At 38.8% G+C, this 17797-nt stretch overlaps 1 protein-coding gene and 1 long non-coding RNA gene across 18 annotated transcripts in view; one reads left to right on the top strand and one right to left on the bottom strand.

Moving 5' to 3' along the window:
• The window catches only part of ZFHX4 (zinc finger homeobox 4), a 284051-nt gene that overhangs the window by 61903 nt on the left and 204351 nt on the right, over positions 1–17797 (bottom strand). The gene's annotated exons all lie outside the window — the stretch shown is intronic.
• LOC128324595 (uncharacterized) lies at positions 390–11683 on the top strand. The gene is made up of 6 exons (XR_008306965.1): positions 390–855; positions 1053–1107; positions 2128–5910; positions 6660–6799; positions 8174–8260; positions 11296–11683. It is a non-coding gene; the product is annotated as an uncharacterized LOC128324595 (long non-coding RNA).

Genomic DNA, 17797 nt, shown 5'->3' with positions numbered 1-17797 from the left:
GTTTTTTCAGTTTTTACTTTCTTTGGATGCCACCATATGGTTACTTATTACCCTGCTCTCAATACTCAACAACTTGGTTACGTAGCCTCGTGAGCGTAGGATAGATGTATATGTGCAGTGTACAAATGAAACAAAACTTGAGGTGTAGAACAAAAACAAGAATAAGTTTATTGTTTATAACTGATTGGAATAAAGTTCTCTACAAGGCAGAGCACATAAACTGCTCTACAAAGTTGCTAAGTACATCAGCTGTTTAACTCTCTGAGTGGTTTTTTCCCTTCTTGATAAAACATAATATATAGGGAGGTGATATAACTTGGACAGAGGTAAATAAAACTTGGTTTGCAAACTTAATGAATCAACTCAGACCTTCCTGTCTGTCACCAGGAGGTTTCACTTCTGGGCACCTTTCACATTCAAGGTTTCTGTCCCAGGCTTAACACTCTGCCACTTTTAGAGTATTGCCCCAGTGTACTGCTGGTTCCACAGTCTCCACACATTCACCAATCAAGTCTCACACAAACCCCTAAACAATCTCTCTGCTATGTTCTGTTCAACCTCTCACTCCTAATATTCAGCTCCAACTACCTCTCATTCCATCTAACTCCAACTGTCTTCTGACCAACTGTCCTCCTTTTTAAATCCTTTCCCCTCTGAACATTCTGTGCCTGGTTACTATGGCAACACACACTCTCCTGCACTCACTCTCCAGCTCCTATATGTACATTCTATCACACAGACACACAAATTCACTGCCTTATTTACATAGTAGTCACCACCACCACCACCACCCCCCCTTAAGGAAAGAAGGGAATTCATAAGGATATGAGAAATCCACTGCACCCCACCCCTTGGGTAGGGGTAAATATTACCAGGGCAAGAGAAGGAGGGAGGGGAAAAATAAAGACAATGATTTCCCCCTCCCCAATCTTGGCTGGTTCCCCTTTCCCACACTGCTTCAATTACAGGCAGAACACATGGAAGTTCTGAACACAGAACTTACTATTTGAAGGAGCTTAAAATGTACCCTGAATGTCCTTTTCTCTTTCCAGTCAGTGTCAGCTGCAGCAGGTTCCCATTCTACCATCTCTAAAGGAAATTTGGAAGGTAGCAAAATCTTTCAGGAATGGTGAAGGGGAAGAGCGAAGGAAGGGACATGGGGACAGGATGCCTAGTTTTGGGTTGCAGCCTTTCCCTCTCATGCCTTCTCCATGCATCTGTCTTTGAGAATCAGCAGCTGGATGGACCAGCTGCCCCTCTAAAACAAGATTGGCTGTGGGCAGTGTGAACGCCCAGTTATAAAACCAAATTGGACATCCTAATTGGTTTTTGAGCAAATTGTTAGCAGTGTGTGTCCACCACATAACAAAAGCAAGGGTGGGAAATGGGAGAGAATGGGGGACATCTTGGATAGTGAGAGGGCAACACACACCTACCCTTAGTGAGAAGTCTCCCCTGCCCCAGATAAACACCAATAAGTCAGCTATTGAAGTCCCAAGTGACTGAATTTTTCTGATTTGAGACCTGTGTTTAAAGCATCATCTGATTCTCAACTGTCTTGACACTATTTGAGGCCCTTCTCATTTAAATAAATCCTAACAATATGGGTCTGTCAGCAAATATATCTAAAAGCCTTACAGGGTCCTGTGGAAATCAGTTTATGTGGAATGCAACTAAATAATAAAAAACAGCACAACACATATTCCCTGAATGGTGAATTATGTCAGATAGAAAAACACATTAGCTTAGCCACCTTATACCTATAATACTATTTCACTGAATTCTTTATGGAAACCGAATATACCACTCAGGTTATTGTTACTTAAACCAGTTCAATGAAATAAAGAAAAAAATGAACATTTTAGGGTTGTGAAATCAGTCAGGATAAAATTATTTGCTTCACAGATACAACAAGCATTTAACTCTAGAAAGCAAATCCAGCATTTCTTAAATATAGCTTGTCTAAAGTTAAGCCTGCTTTGGGGATATCAGCAAGAATAGGGGGGAACTTATCAAGCATTCTTAAAAGCAAAAAACATTCCTTGATTAGATAATCCGAAATAAACACAGAGTTCTTTCTAGTGTATTATGTAAAATTTACGAGCATCTTTTATCTCTGTTATACAGACTCAAAACACCTGGGATGAAATACAACATAAAGAAGCCAGCAAAAGCATGGACTTATAATGTACATATTTTAGGAAGAATACTTATTAATCCTTACAAGTTTAAAAATTCAGAATTTCTGCAATTAAAGAAAAATATATAGTCATATATACAGCAGAATATTTGATTGAATATTTCTTGACAATTGATGCTGTCCACACCCAATTGTAGTCAAGAGCAACTTTTTTATTATACTGGACTTGGATGGTACATTATTGTTCCAGTCCAATGACCTGTTGCACATGCAGAGTTCCAAATAAGTAGCATGAGGACAATGTCTGGTGGTTGAATTGATCGGGATTTCTAGTGGCCTGTGGTGGCATAAGGCACTTCTGTCCTTCCATTGTTCTTTGGTTTTCCTCATGACTTAGCAGAATAAGAATATATTTTTCAAAATAAATAATGTGTGGAATATTTGCATAAAAGCTGCAGAATTTATCTTTTGAGGCCAGAATCTGGGTTATTCTGATGCAGAATTTTTATTTTTAAGCACATAATGATTTATTTATTATTTATTTATTATTATTTATTTTTAAGCACACCATACCATTTCTAAAAATGTGAATGTAAACGGGGCCCACTGAATTATCTGAATCATATATACCCAAAATACTTTGTTTCTTCTCAAATATGCCACAACAAAATGCTCTTTCCACAGCCATGAAGTAAATTTGTCATCAGGGTTAGAAAAAGTGTCATGTGCAGCACAGGCTTTAAATGGATGGTTTCTCCTAGCTTATCCCAGAATGGCATTGACTTGACAAATGTGGGAAAGTCCACAGCTGTGAGATGGGGGCTTAGGTTGTGGGCTCTTGGTCAATTGAAAGGTTGCATTAAATGTAAATTATAGGACTGTTACTTAGATATATACCCTTCTCAACCAGGTGAAAGGCAAACAGGTCCCGCACTAATTCACAGATGAGCTTGCTGGCAAAAGCAGGCAAGGAGGCAGGCAATTATAACTCTCATCTAGGAAGGTATTTCATATAAAGCCATGCCAAACTTCTTCTTCTATTTAAAATAGAGCCTGCAATGCTTTCTCTTTCCAGATTATGAACAAAAAATGCCATACTGGTAGCAAATATCCTGATAACAATTGCCTCTTATTAAACATTTATTGAAATAAATTCCTATCATTTTCTTCTCCTTCCAGTATTTACAGCTTATTATTAACATCTGCCAACATCACAGTTTCATCTGTACAGAAGCCAAAGGGTAAAAAAAAAAAAGTCTCTCTTCCTCCCCTCCTTAACATGACCTGTAGTTAGACAGAAAACAGTTTTCCCAGTCACCGCTTGGCTTCCTGTCTGTGACCTCTGAAAAGCATTGGAGGCCAGGGTTAATGGCCTTTCCAATCTCTGTGATAAGAATTCATTTTGTTCTATTACCAGCAGTTATCTCAGGAGCCTGCTGCATCACTTCAGCAGGGTTCAATCAATGAGAGGACCTAATGAAGTAACCAGCTGTAGCTCTATTTCACCTGGTCAACTCTATCAGACAAATAAGATCTATCAGTCACACATCTTACGACCAATCCTAGAAACAGCATCTTCACAAGCTGGACCTGTATGCATATGGACTAATGATACCTCGCCATTGCTTTTTAACCTTCTCTTTTAATGTGGCTGAAAATGGAATGACAAGGGTTCAGAAATGTTTCATTAAGAGGACAATAGCACAGCCTTAAAGAGGACTGTCTTACAGAGCATTAAAATGGTCTTGCTTAATAGCAAACATTTTGCTGCCTTGGAATCCGGATTCTTTGCAATGCAGGGCTAGAAACTGTATACACTTCTTTAATCTAGTACTGACAACCCTCATGGAAGAAAGCAATTTGCTGAAATAGAAAGCTCACCACACTAGCCTGAGTGGGTGCCCTATGCTCTTCAGTGTGTCACAAGACATTTCATTCAGGGAACTCTGTGTACACATAGAGGTATCTGAATATACAGTACAAATGGTGGACTTGATCACTACAACTAAGTGGGACAGATCCATGAAGCTCTTTATCACTTGCCTTTAAGAAGTCGTGAAAATTCATTAGCCGTCTTGTTGCTAATGCAGCATAGTTTTATTTAGCCAATAGGAGGACAAAGTCATTTCATAGACTCTTCAGATAACAATGGAAATAGCCCCATCACTTTCTCTGAAAAGGTGCACTTAAGAACTGGCTCAGCAATGACAATGAATGTTACTGCACTAGCACCAGCACTTAGAGGCAGGACAGGTCTCAGTGTGGGAGCAAGAGACAGGGCTGTCTGCACTAGGTCTCATACACTGGTATGTTATGATCTGCTCTTCTAAGGCATGGGCCACGAATGCAAAGCAATTACTCCGAAAGAAAATGCCACAGAACCTATAAGTCACCATGAAGATGCTGGTACCAAAAATGAAAACATACAGTGACATACTGGCTGACATCCATACCAATGAAGCACACATGCAGCAATGTTGCACAAATGCAACAAGGAAGAGAAGAGATGGTTTTTGTTTATCTCCCCTTCCCCTTGTAGCCATCAATGACTCCAGAAAAAATGTCCCTGAGTGTTGCACAGCCTTCAGGGACATGTTTTCAGGAGTCAGCTATAAAGGGAAGGGGAGATAAACAAAAATCCCCCCTCTTCCATAGCACATGCTGTGTATTTGCTGCACACACACTTTGTTAGGCTAGATGTCAACTGCTAAAATTAGTTGGATCCACCATATTTAAATGGATGAATTTACTGACTAGAAACTGGATCACACAACCTTCAGGAACATAATTCAGGAGGCACAGTGGACTTCAGAGGAAAGTGGAGAATGGAGATTAGTAAGAATCACCCCTCCCACTCATGCAACAGTGCAGCATTAGTATGAATGTCAACACTGTTGCACCAGTGCAATGCTAATTCAGATGTCTGCCATAATTTTATTCATTGGTTTTGCACACAGGCAAGTATCCAAAGAACTGCTTTAGGAATGCCCAGAGGTTTGGAAAGGCCTTGTTCTGTTTTTCCCCTTCAGTTGCAGACATCTCCCCATGTCATGCCACATACTGTTTCAAAAGAGGTTTGTTGTGTGGAATGGAGAGTGATATTGAAGGAATGCATGGTCAATGTCCCCTTGGGTGCGAGGAAGTACCTGTTTGGTCTTTAGATCCCAGCAAATGATATCATAAATTCTTTTTAATCCCAAATTTCCGTGGTAGTAAATAAAGGACAAATACATCTAAATATTGCTGTGACATATTTAAGAGCATATTTCCCGCCACTATACGTCTTCCTATATGTCCCTAAAAGAGAGCTGAACTGTCTATGTTGCATATGGAAACAGATAACTTTATGCCTACTAGGCATTTTGGGAACATCTGTCAATTTTTTTATGGAATGTACTGATTGTGGGCTATTGATTGCATTTAAACAAAGTTGTTGCGAAAAAAAATCAGCTAACAATTCGTGTAGAAAGGACTGATCAATATTTAAATGACTCTCTTTATTGATTTAAAATTAACTTTCAATTAAGAGATCTATAGGACTCTTAACTGCGACACTTATCCATTCAAGAGAAAATAAAGGTACATTTATCGATACACTTAAACAGCAGTGGCTGGTTTTCTATTGATTCAGTCATTTGCGCTGGGATTCGTTAGCGTCATCAGGCTTTAACTTGCTTACTAGTTTTCCCAGTGTATATTACTGCAAGATGAAGGAATGTACGGTACATGGAAATGCAGAAAGCCTAGAGAGTTTAAAGGTACACTAAAAGGTAAGGCAATCTTATATAATTTTTAATTCTCTTAAAATAAAAGCTATGCCAGTTTCTTCCAGAAACCTACTCTAACAAAGCTGTTTTTAAAGGGTAATACACACTTGCATGTGTATTACAGGAATGTAAAATGAATATATTTTTGATAGCTGTTTGTTCTTGTTAACTAACCAGTTAATTATCTTGTATTTTCAATTAATATAACTAAAGGTTTCTTCAGTACACTGCTTGTGTAATATTTAAAAGATGGCATTAGAATGCTTTATTTTAGAATGTGTATACAGTATATGCAAATCTAATGTGGGTCAGATGGGGCACAAATAGGGTTGGGTGGGGCACAAATAGTTGAAGTGTATTTATGTGTTAAATATTTGAAGAGATATTTAATACAATGGCAGAGAAAGCAAATATACCATTGTGAATGTAGAAATAAAATGTCTATAGCAATGATAACCATTTTGTCCTAACACATACATGAACAAAGAGACAATAGAACAATTATGTACTTCTGTATAAGCTGTTGTGCACTGAATAACCTCACACAGGTATCCACTAAAGCAGACATGCCATATTTTCTTGATTGTATGTATACCAACCAAAGCTGCAATTCTATGGACACTTATCTGGAGATAAATTCACACAGTGGAACATACTTCTTAGTAAACATGCAGTGTTCTGTAAATATATGTAATGTGGAAAGACAGTAACAAATTTATACTGAATTTATCTTCATTGCATTCTATCTGTAGTTATAGCTGTATTTATATATTCAATCTGGTATAAAAGGATCGGAGATAACCACTTTGAAGACAATCCATTTTGAGTTTTCTAAGATTTAAATGGAAGATATTTCACAATAACGAAACAAAAATAGAAAATAGCAGGCATGGTAAGTTTATGGAGAAGAGACATAATAACTTTGTATAATCACACATATGCACATGCATGTACTTACACACACACACACACACACACACACACACACATCGTTAATCCATATTGATTTACTTCTAAAGAAAGGGTTTACTTTCTTAGCCATAGGATACTAATCCAGAACTTTTGCTTACAAAGCCTTTTGCTCTGCATTATTCTGTTTAGAGGCAAAGGAAATTAATTGTGAAATTAATAGATTCATGTTTGTTTCTGTCAGTACACATGCAAGGACACCAAACACTGTTATCTCAATGGTTTCCTATGCAACAGAATTTATAATCTGATATAGGGCAGGATTAATTGAGGATGATTTAAATGACCTTATTTCCCTAGTTGTGACGTATTGGTTTTGCTTGCTCTTTGTGCATGTGCATGCTCTCTTTTACTCATGGCCCAGAAATGATGCCGTTTCAGTTTGCTATATATTCATTTTCTGCAATACAATGTCAGGCAGTAAAATGCAAACAGTATAATTAAGTTAAACATTAGATCAACTGGAGTTATTGTTTAATTATACAGTTTGAAGAAAATAAATTTTCAATCAGTGTGTCACTGACCATGCAGAAAATGTCTTTAAATTCTATGAAGTAAACAAAACAAATCATATCTAAGGTATATTCTAGAGCATCTATAATTGGTTTGGGGAGCAATAAAAAAAGTTAAATGTATCTTAATCCCATTGGAATTAACAGACTTGAGCACTTAGCTCTGTGCTTAAATCCTATTAAATTTCAATGGGATTTCGGTACACTTAACTTTCATAGGATTGCACCCTGTGTTCTTTTTATGGCCATGGAAATTTCAATTGTGCCTTTAAATGTTCAGTTATAAATTCTTTGGTGGATTTATTTAAATAAAAAAGACTGAAACCAGTAATTAAAATAGTATGTTAAATCATCAAGAGAAGAGACTGCTTTAAATCAAGTTTTCAATTTGTACTTCACCTGTTTTCTAAACAAAAGGGCATTGGCACAACCATTAAAACATCCTGATTTAAAACTAAATAAAGTTTTAATTTTAATTTTTAGAGATAAATCCTAAACTTGTCTTTTTGGAGTCTATTGCTCCCCATTATGGGCTTATATCTTGTGCAGAGTAATGCAGGCAGTCACCAACTGTTTGTGCTGCTACAGATGTCTAAAGCAACACCTGTGGTGTTGCATAAGAGCACTCTTGTGCTGATACATAACACTGTGCATACACAGTTGTGCAGTGCTACATCCATTATTTCCAATGACTCTGCATGGAATGTCAGCTATTCTGTTTAAATACTGATAGAGGCAACTGTGATTAAAAGATTTATGTTTACCTATGTCTGTGTACATGCAAGGACACTAAGCAACACCATTTGCCTGAAGTCGAATTTCACAGAACCCTGCAGAAGCAAAAGATGAAAGCCACTGGGCAACTTGTATTGGTAAATACCCATATTATTTGCTTAGTAGATAGAATAATCAATATTTATAATTTGATAACTGAGCAAATGGAAAAGGCTAGATAGTGATATTGCATAACAGGAAAATGAGATGAATCAAATGCAATAGATGACAAACATAATCTTAAGAAGCACCATAATTCAATCCTACCAATGCTACATCACCACCAATGCTACATCACCATTACCATCACATGCTCTGTATATGCTGATATACAGAGCAATCCCCATATGGCATGATATAACCCTCATCCCGCTGTTCCCTCATGGTGAACATTGCATAGGTACTAAGTACAGCAGGTTGTTATGAGCAATGAGAACTGTTTTGCACCCCATCCAGTCTCCACCTTTTGCTTCATCAAGTCACTTTACAAATGAGAGATAATAAACTAGGGCACTATAGGGATTCTTTTGCACACATGCCCTGCACCCATGATGGTCAGCACTGAGTCCAAACAGACTGTATGGTTATTTGCAAATTCAGTAATAAAAAAAGTCTCCAGTTTAAGATGAGAGTTAAGATGAATGAGCTTAGATTTTCACTTGTGCTCTAAAAAGCATGGAAATTCCAAGTTAAGGTGCCTATCTTAACTTCTGCGTCCTAGAAGCTATAAATACTTTGTACAGTCTCATATGTCATAATGACTTTAGAAATGAGGCTACATGTACCCACACTTTGCCTTGGTTCTTCAGCTAGACATTGGGCTGGAGAGGGATGCATCTAGGCAGACATTCAATGGGTAGAGCTTCCCCATCACTTCCTAGAGATGCCCCTGATGAATTTCTGCCTGTTGCATCTCTATAAGGCAAAGTACCTCAAAAGGCCATCTATTTACCTGCAGTCCCTATAATAATCTGCAATAGATTCAATAAGCCGTTTTAGTTCTGGAAATTTGTCCTGGCTGACACCAGGCAAAGTCCTGGCAAAGAGTGAACAATTGAAAGCATTATTTCAATTGTGAAATAAACATTAATTGGGTCCTAGAGAGATATACAGAAGACACTTTTCTGGCATGCAGTCTAAAGGATGAAACTATGCAAATAGACTACAAAATAATTTAAATGCCACTTCCTCAATCCAACAGAACATCACCAACCCTTTAAACCTCTGTTCAAAGAGGAAAACTTTGAATTGCTCTAAGTCATTTTTCAATGAATGTTCACCAAATTTGCAGGGAAGGTGTCTCTTGTCACCTAGTGAGTGTGCTGATGGCCAGGCAGATTGGACAAATGGTTTTGATTTTATACGCAATAGAATGTTCAGGCCTGGAGCACCTTACTTATGAGGCAAGGCTACAGCATCTGAGGCTTTTTAGTCTGGAAAAGAGGCGACTACGGGGAGACATGATAGATGTGTATAAAATTATGCATGGAGTAGAGAGACTGGACAGAGATAAATGTTTCTGCCTCTCTCACAATGCTAGAACAAGGGGTCATCCTATGAAACTGAAGGCTGGGAATTTTAGGACCAACAAAATGAAGTACATTTTCACACACTACATCATTAATCTATGGAATTCTCTGCCATCAGAAGTGGTAATGGCCACTAGCTTGGATGGCGGGCTTAGACATGGAGGACAGGTCTATCAATGGCTACTAGTCTGGTGGCTATTACAGCCTCAGAGGCAAGATGCCTCTAAATACCAGTTGTAGGGGAGCAATAGCAAGAAAGAGGGCATGCCCTCACCTCTTACCTAAGGGCTTCTCAGAGGCATCTGGTGGGCCACTGTGTGAAACAGGATGCTGGACTGGATGGGCCTTGGGCCTGATCCAGCAGGGCTGTTTTTATATTCAGGGTTTATAATAGTGGAATGTCGAAGCTACTCTTTCTCTTAACTATGCCAGCACAACTAATTCATGTTTACTGGCAGCACCACAGGCATGACTTTTCTGTTTTTGTTTTCCATTATATCTTCTAACACAGACATAAAGGAATAATGTAGGCAGGGTAGGATCTCATGGGAAGAACCACGTTAAGTCCATTCCTTTCCATTCAATATCTGTTCTCCCAAAGTGATCCTGCCCAGAATCCATCATGCATATGTTCCCAGAGTGGTATGGGAGCAGCTACAATTGGAGCAGCCCCCATGATTTTATTGTCAAGTCTAAATCTGCTTAAAGCTTCAATCTACAAATAAAATAAGCAGCTATACAACACATGGATCAAGCTAATTTATATTCTGGTTTTGTTAAGTGACAGTTTCATCACGTAATGAAGCTATTGCTAACATTCTCTATTAACTGGTTTGCAGATTTGATTGCAATTACCAAACAAAAAACAAAAACCCAAACACCACATTATTTCTAGCTTAAAAATAGATTATATTAGAATATAGCCTATTCATAGCAGGTGGTACACTATGTCTGTTGTAAATATTGCACAGCGATCTATTTTCATTGTCTGATACACCTAAAAGTATATTAGTGTTCAGGGAAACTGTGGTAGTTTCCCTGAAGGCTATTCTGAGGCTCACACCACTGAAAAAGATCTGAACAATCAACATTGAAGTCCAGCTGTCTAAACCAAAGGATCTTCAACTCATCAGAACCTCACAGATTAACTAGCATATTCTGGGACAGTGTAGGGAGCAATTTACTTTGACAAAGGGCCTATTGAGTCCCGACCTGTAGAATGAATATTCACTTTGACTTAATAGAACCTTGTAGCATCAAAGAGGTAAAAGCATCTTTATGTACTGACAGGAAAAAAAATTCCATTAGTACAGCTTTTAACTGCACCATCTGAAGTCTTTGAGACTATATTAGAACTACAATATGAAAAGGTATCTTAAAATATGGTTGTTATAAAATATGTTTAAAAAATTAAAGACAATAAAGAAGAATCATAAAAATGCATGATATTTTTGAATTCTTAAATAGTTAATATTGGATTATGAACTTATCTGTTGAAAGAAATTCTTTCTTTACTATGAGTTCAGTTCCATTTAAAACTCTGTTAAACTTACCTCATGTAGGGTGTGCCAATCCTAAAACCTTGTCTATGATTTTCACTACAGGGCTCAGAAATTATTTCTCCATCATGATGAAAAATAACCATGGACATCTGGGAGTTTATTTTTCAATTGTATTTTTGACCTTCTCTCCATATTCAGAGTGAATGAGACCATGGATAAGGATCCCACCAGTCTATTCCTCCTCTGAAGACAGATATCATAATTTTGGTAGTATAATATGAACTCAGAAACTAGTTCAGTTTTTTCCTTGGATTTTCAAACTTCATACTTCTGAAACAGGACCTCATAATCTAACTGTGGCAGGAAAGCAGATCTTTTCTGAAGATGAGCCATACTGGGCAAACAATGGGAATGTAACTAACGTATGCCTAAGAGGCAAAACAAGTGATTCATTACAAATGATGGAAATAAATGTTATCTAATTTCTGAACTTCCTTTATCAAGCTTGATCTGTCTCTGTGGAGTTTTGTTTCAGCAGTCTTATTGTATTTCTTACTAAAGACCAAAGTCACTGCTGATAAGACTTGATTTTAGATATATGTGTAACATACTATAATATCTTATGGTATGGGTAGTTCATTTAAACCTTTGCTGTATTCTGCCTAGAGCTTTCCTGAACTACAGTTTCAGAGAATCTTCACATCACTTTATCCAAATTGTGACAAACACACATGAATAATTGCAAGAGGTGGTGCCACAGGGTATAATACTGTTTCTGTATTCAAGGTACTATACTAACTTCATTCTAGTACTTTCTATTGAGAGATGAGGTTTGCAAACCATTTAAGTATGCTATAATCTTCTCACATTACATTATATAAAATATTTGCATTCATTCTGATGCAGTGAATTTTATTTGAAACATGCGACTGTATCAAGGACAAAACAAGAAGCGCTCCCCAGCTGATAAATTCAAACACTCTTTCTTTCACAGAGGGAAAATACGTGAAAGTTTATGATAATCAACCACGCTCATATTGTGTTGATGCTTTAATTTAGGACTAAATGGAATGTAACTAAACTTCAATCACTAATGCCTCACACCTTTGATCAGTGAATGTTAAGTGGCAAGCACTTTAGAGTGTGTATTCGTTTAGATGCTTTCCTTTGCAAAAAATAATATGAATGCCTAGAAATAAAATCATCATATGGATTTCTCCACATAGAAAGATAGCAGGGGGAAATCCTCTACCATGAAGCAAGTTTATCATGCATACCAATTGGCAATCAGGTACAATATGTAATTACATTTTACAAAATACATTATCTTGTTTGACTCAGAAAATACAATCATATGAACACTGTTCATACTCTTGCTCACCACTGATTTGTTTGGTCTTAGCTAAACAGAAAACCTTAATATTCTCTCCCTCTCTTTCCCTCTCTTTTTAAATACCGAGGAGGTAAGCCCTCTCCCACCTGCATGTGGAGTTTGCGTTTTCCTCAAAGCTCAGGAGAATCCAGCAACAAAATCAATGTATGCATGTTCAGAGCAGTTTTCAGGGTTTTGTAAGACAAATCTTTCAAATGGGAGCTAGTTTAATGCTATTGAGCTCAGTTTCGATCTGACAGAGTGAGTGAACAACACAGAAACAGTTCACTTACCACTGCTCACACTACAGGAGGTTGCAATCAGGTGCAGCTCTGTGCAAATACAGCTGTGCTATCTGCTATTTCTCAGTAAACTCTCACCCCACCTAATACAACAGTTATTTGTTTAAACAAACAAACAGATATCCAGTTATTAAGAAGTGTAATTGTTTAGATTTTTTCCCTACAGTAATGAAGCACAATTAAGCCTATCCTGGTAGTTTATATGTAAAGCTATGCAAGTACCTGGCAGCACTTTAATCTGATTTTCTTCCTAGTTAAACCAGCGTAAATCATCCATAATGAATTGCTGCAAATGGAATTAGTGGCACCAATATTACATTGTCCACATGTGCTTAGATAAACCACATATACATTCAGGCTTATTTGACATACAGTATACATCTTTCTTCATACCCAGATTTACTTTGTGCACATAGAGACTCACTTTTCACACAAAGGTGCTTTATGCAGAACTGCTGTTGAAAGAATAGGAAAGTCGAATAGGGAAGCCACATCAAAGAATCTGCATAATTTTATACCAAGCTATATGGCTAAAATTCTGCACACAACTATAGATGGATTCTTTTCCAGGTAACCACAGTTGTACTGTGGGGTAAATATTAAGCTGAGCTGACATATTGACCAATATATAGTAGATTCCAGCACCATCATACCTGAGAAGTGTTAAAATGTTGTTTCTGATAGCATTCTTATACAAGAATCTATCACATACTAGATCTTTTGAAGCAACCCTGTTCCATCTGAATCCCACTGTCTGGTCATTGCCAAAGCAAAAATGTAACAGTTAAGAAGCAATAATCTTAACATATCAACCTCTAATTTTAAAGTAACTTTGTACTCTTAGTAAAGGTAAAGTAAAGTGTGTCGTTGAGTCGATGTTGACTCCTGGCGACCACAGAGCCCCGTGGTTGTCTTTGGTAGAATCATTTGTAAAGTATACATACATCAATTGCATGTATGTACTGCCACAACTTTCTATTTAAAATGTATCACCACTGTAGAATATTTATATAGATACTCTCATTCTATGGCTACATTAAAATTAACTTTGATTTGGAGCGGAATTGGAATCCTTAATAACAATCATTACTATGTATAATATATATGGCATGCTGCTGCTGATTCAAGGTCATAACTATGAAGTCTAAACTTACTTCTTAATACATATATAGAAGAAGATGTTCCATACTTCAATACAAAATAACAATAATTTTTAAAAAAACACCAAAATGGCTGTGATAAAACCTGAAACTGAACCACACAATTCAATTAAAATCTGGCAAGAATCCACCCAATTTCAAGCTCAATAAGGCATTTATAAAAAGCATTTTAAATATTATCAAAATATTCTCTTCAAAAATATCTGAAAGGATAATAAAGAATTTGCAGCATCTCACCAACCATTCCTTCATATAATCCCCTACTTCTCTAAACCACTTGTCTAAGGTGGCTGGCATCCTAAGCATGCTCCTGCGCACATGGAAGAAGCCTCTTCTCTCTGGAGAGCTTCCTGAGCTCTGCATCACCTATCGAGAAAGGGGTGGTTGGGATTTTCATCAATCTCCCCTTCCCCCAAAGGTGCCCTGCTCCACCCAAAAATATGTCACTTAGGGCTTCACAGCCCTCAGGACATCTATTTGGATGGTACAGAGCACTTCCAGGGGAAGAACAGATTGGTGAAAAATTGTACAATTGTGTGATGGGCTCTGCAATGTGTGATGGGCTCTGCAACGTTTTCTATAGCGGGGATGCTCCTTCCTGGTGCATGCATTCAGGCTAGTCAGGATGTGGACCAGTGTGTGGTACAGTGGAATAATGGACAAATAAATATCTGTCAAAAGATAATACAAGAAGGAGCAAGCAGAAGAGGAGATGAAAAGGGAAAATAAGTTTTAGATTAAGGAATTATGTTTATTTGAATGATTCCTGCAACAACCATACAGTTCAGGAGATTCCCCCCACTCTTGCAAGTATTTTATCATATAAGATATGTGTATACTGATTTTTGCCCATAAAACTGTGTGCTCTTTCCTTATTTAGCTACTGGCTTTCAAAAACAAATCGAAACCATTATAAGCTTGGGATGGAGGTGGTGGTGATGATGTGTGTCAGATTCTGAAAGCCTTTATTTCTGCATTAGTTGGGCTTGTGTTATACCTCAGAGTTTCACATGCTTTAATCAACCACAAATATTTAAGAACAACAACTAATGAAGATTTGACTACAATTTCTTTACAAACATATAAGACTGTAAGCAGTAAGTGTGAATTTAAAAGAAAACAAAGAAGCTATTCTCACGATCCCTGGAAAGCGGGCTAATGGAGCTTAGCTCACTTTCCAGGGATTGTGGGAACCACCGGGCTCACAGCCGAGCCTGGTGCTCCCAAGGTGGCTAGCCCACCTAACTATCCCTCCCCTAAGACAAGATTAACGGAGCAAGTGCTCAGTTAATCTCACCTTTTTGCTTGTGTGTTTCCGTGGCGCACGGTGACACACGATTAGACCTCCAACTAGGAGGCTGCAAGCAGGCTTGGGGGTCTCTCCCGGGCTTGGGGGTCTCTCCAGTGAGTGCGTGGAGCATCCTGGAACTTCCGGGGGCCATACGCCCCCCGATCCCCACTGCCCCTGCCAGCTCCGTTATGAAGCGGGCAGTTGTGTGGGCAGCCGATCGTGAGGGCAGCCGACTGAGGCAGTTAGCCTCAAAGCTCTTCTCACTGATCGTGAGAAGAGCTTCAAAGTGTCTGGACCTTCACATATTCCAGAGTGAATACTGCTACTTCACATTCAACACCAACAATAAACTAGACATTATATGTTATACTTTAATCTAGGAGAAAAATAAAATTTCAGAAGGAACTAAGCAAGTTTAAAAAACACCAAGTTTGGAGTTAAACATCAGCCTTTCTTTCTTAGGAAAACACACATTAAAGCTATGCACAAGATAGGGAGCGCACGCGGGGCAGGAGGGAGGCAGAGAGGAACCTACCTTCCACCAGACGATCGCCATTTCATTCTTCAGCGCACCATTTCATTCTTCTGGTGCACCATTTCATTCTCCTGGCAGCATGGATCTCTGGAAGCTGGGACAATGCATCCCAGCCTCTGGATAGCCCACAAGGCACCACATGATGAACGCAGTGCATTGGGGATAACCCCATGAGTTGGGCATTCTAGGCAACTGACTCTGTGCATGCTCGGGGTGCAAGCAGCCCGAGCACCCATACGGCCCTGGCACTGGGGTTAAGGGTGCACATGCACCCTTATGCTTGGCTAAATGCTGGATTTAAAAGTAGGGTTAGGCACATGGGCAGCACTGGGATCCATTCGGATCCCAGCACTACACACAAGCAGCCTAACCCAGGCAGGGTTGCCATAGCTGCTCATGAGAATAGGCTTAGTCTTTCAGAAAGAGAGGAGGAACAATTAAAACCTGAGAGTTTTTATGCACTACTGAAAAGTTTGGGGAAGCAAGAAGAAGATATTTGACAAATTCCCTCATAAAACTGAGTCATACTGTAAATCATACTGTGAATCTCTAATGGAAAAGAGGGAAGATGGCTTAAGAAATTTTGAGGTTGCCTCTCCAGGAAGGAGAGACCCAAATATCTAGTAACTCTCTTTGGGAGAAGTTTAGAAATTATTTAAGGAAATGTGGGCTTACAGGAATTAATGCATCCACACTTTCCAAAAATCATTGTACAACTGGTTATGCATAAGGGCAGTGCCCTTATGCATAAGGGCAGTGTCAAAGACTAGCCACTGATATCTCCAGGAAATAGATGGGCTGATTTGCTGGCTTCCTGCTGTGGGTTCAGAAGGCACTTGTCAAAGAGACAAAACATCACATACACTCCAACCAGAAGCACTCACACTACATTGTGTCTTGGGTTATCTCATAGACTTAAACTTTATGATTAGGAAAGCAGCTGATTCTGCATTAAAATCATAAGTGAATTCCATGAGGCTTTAAATCAGGTTGTCCTGGCAAATGACTTTGAGGCTGTGAAACTAAATAGCTATTCCAGATGTTGGCCTTGCACTGTCAAAGCCTTACAACTTACACAACTTACAATATCAGTATTTCAATGTAATGAAGTGGTGCTGTGCAGAAAGACTTGCAGTTGCTAAAAGACTAATGTTGGGGCTTTTTACAAGACCTACCAGGCGGGTGGGTGGAAAACTTCCCAAACCTGGTCTTCCCCCTCAAACAATCGTTTTATTGTTGGGAGTGCACTCTGTGCTCTCACCCGATCAGCCCTGCTCCAGGCAGTGCAGAGCAGGGCAGATTGATCTGAGGCCAGAACCCGTTGTCCTGGCCTCCGTGAATCCCACAATGCAGTGTGCGAAACATGCACTACATTGGGGGATAAACCCCTTAGCCCCAAAGTTCTTAGCAAGGAATTCTCTTACCAAGTCACCCAAACTGGCCCCGATGAGTCAGAAGCAGCACCCTCAACATTGTCTGGTGAGACGTGTTTGGCAGACTTCCTTCTCAGCAAAAGGAGAAGGAAAGGTGGTGTTTGGATTTCCTATCTCCCCAAACTGGGTGAGTGGGCGACAAAGTGGCAAATGCGGTTCAATGTTGGCAAGTGTAAAGTTATGCACATTGGGATGAAAAACCCCAACTTCAAGTATACGCTGATGGGATCTGAGCTGTTGGTGACTGACCAGGAGAGGGATCTTGGGGTCATGGAGGACAGCTCGTTGAAAGTGTCGACTCAATGTGCGGCAGCTGTGAAAAAGGCCAATTCCATGCTAGGGATCATTAGGAAGGGGATTGAAAATAAAACTGCAAATATTATAATACCCTTATACAAAACTATGGTGCGACCACACCTGGAGTACTTTGGACAATTCTGGTCACCACATCTAAAAAAGGACATTGTAGAACTGGAAAAGGTGCAGAAGAGGGCAACCAAGAGGCTACAAC

This window comes from Hemicordylus capensis, chromosome 4 (genome assembly GCF_027244095.1).
Source record: "Hemicordylus capensis ecotype Gifberg chromosome 4, rHemCap1.1.pri, whole genome shotgun sequence".
In the NCBI taxonomy this organism is placed as follows: Eukaryota; Metazoa; Chordata; class Lepidosauria; order Squamata; family Cordylidae; genus Hemicordylus; species Hemicordylus capensis.
This window is presented reverse-complemented; position numbering and strand designations above follow the sequence as displayed.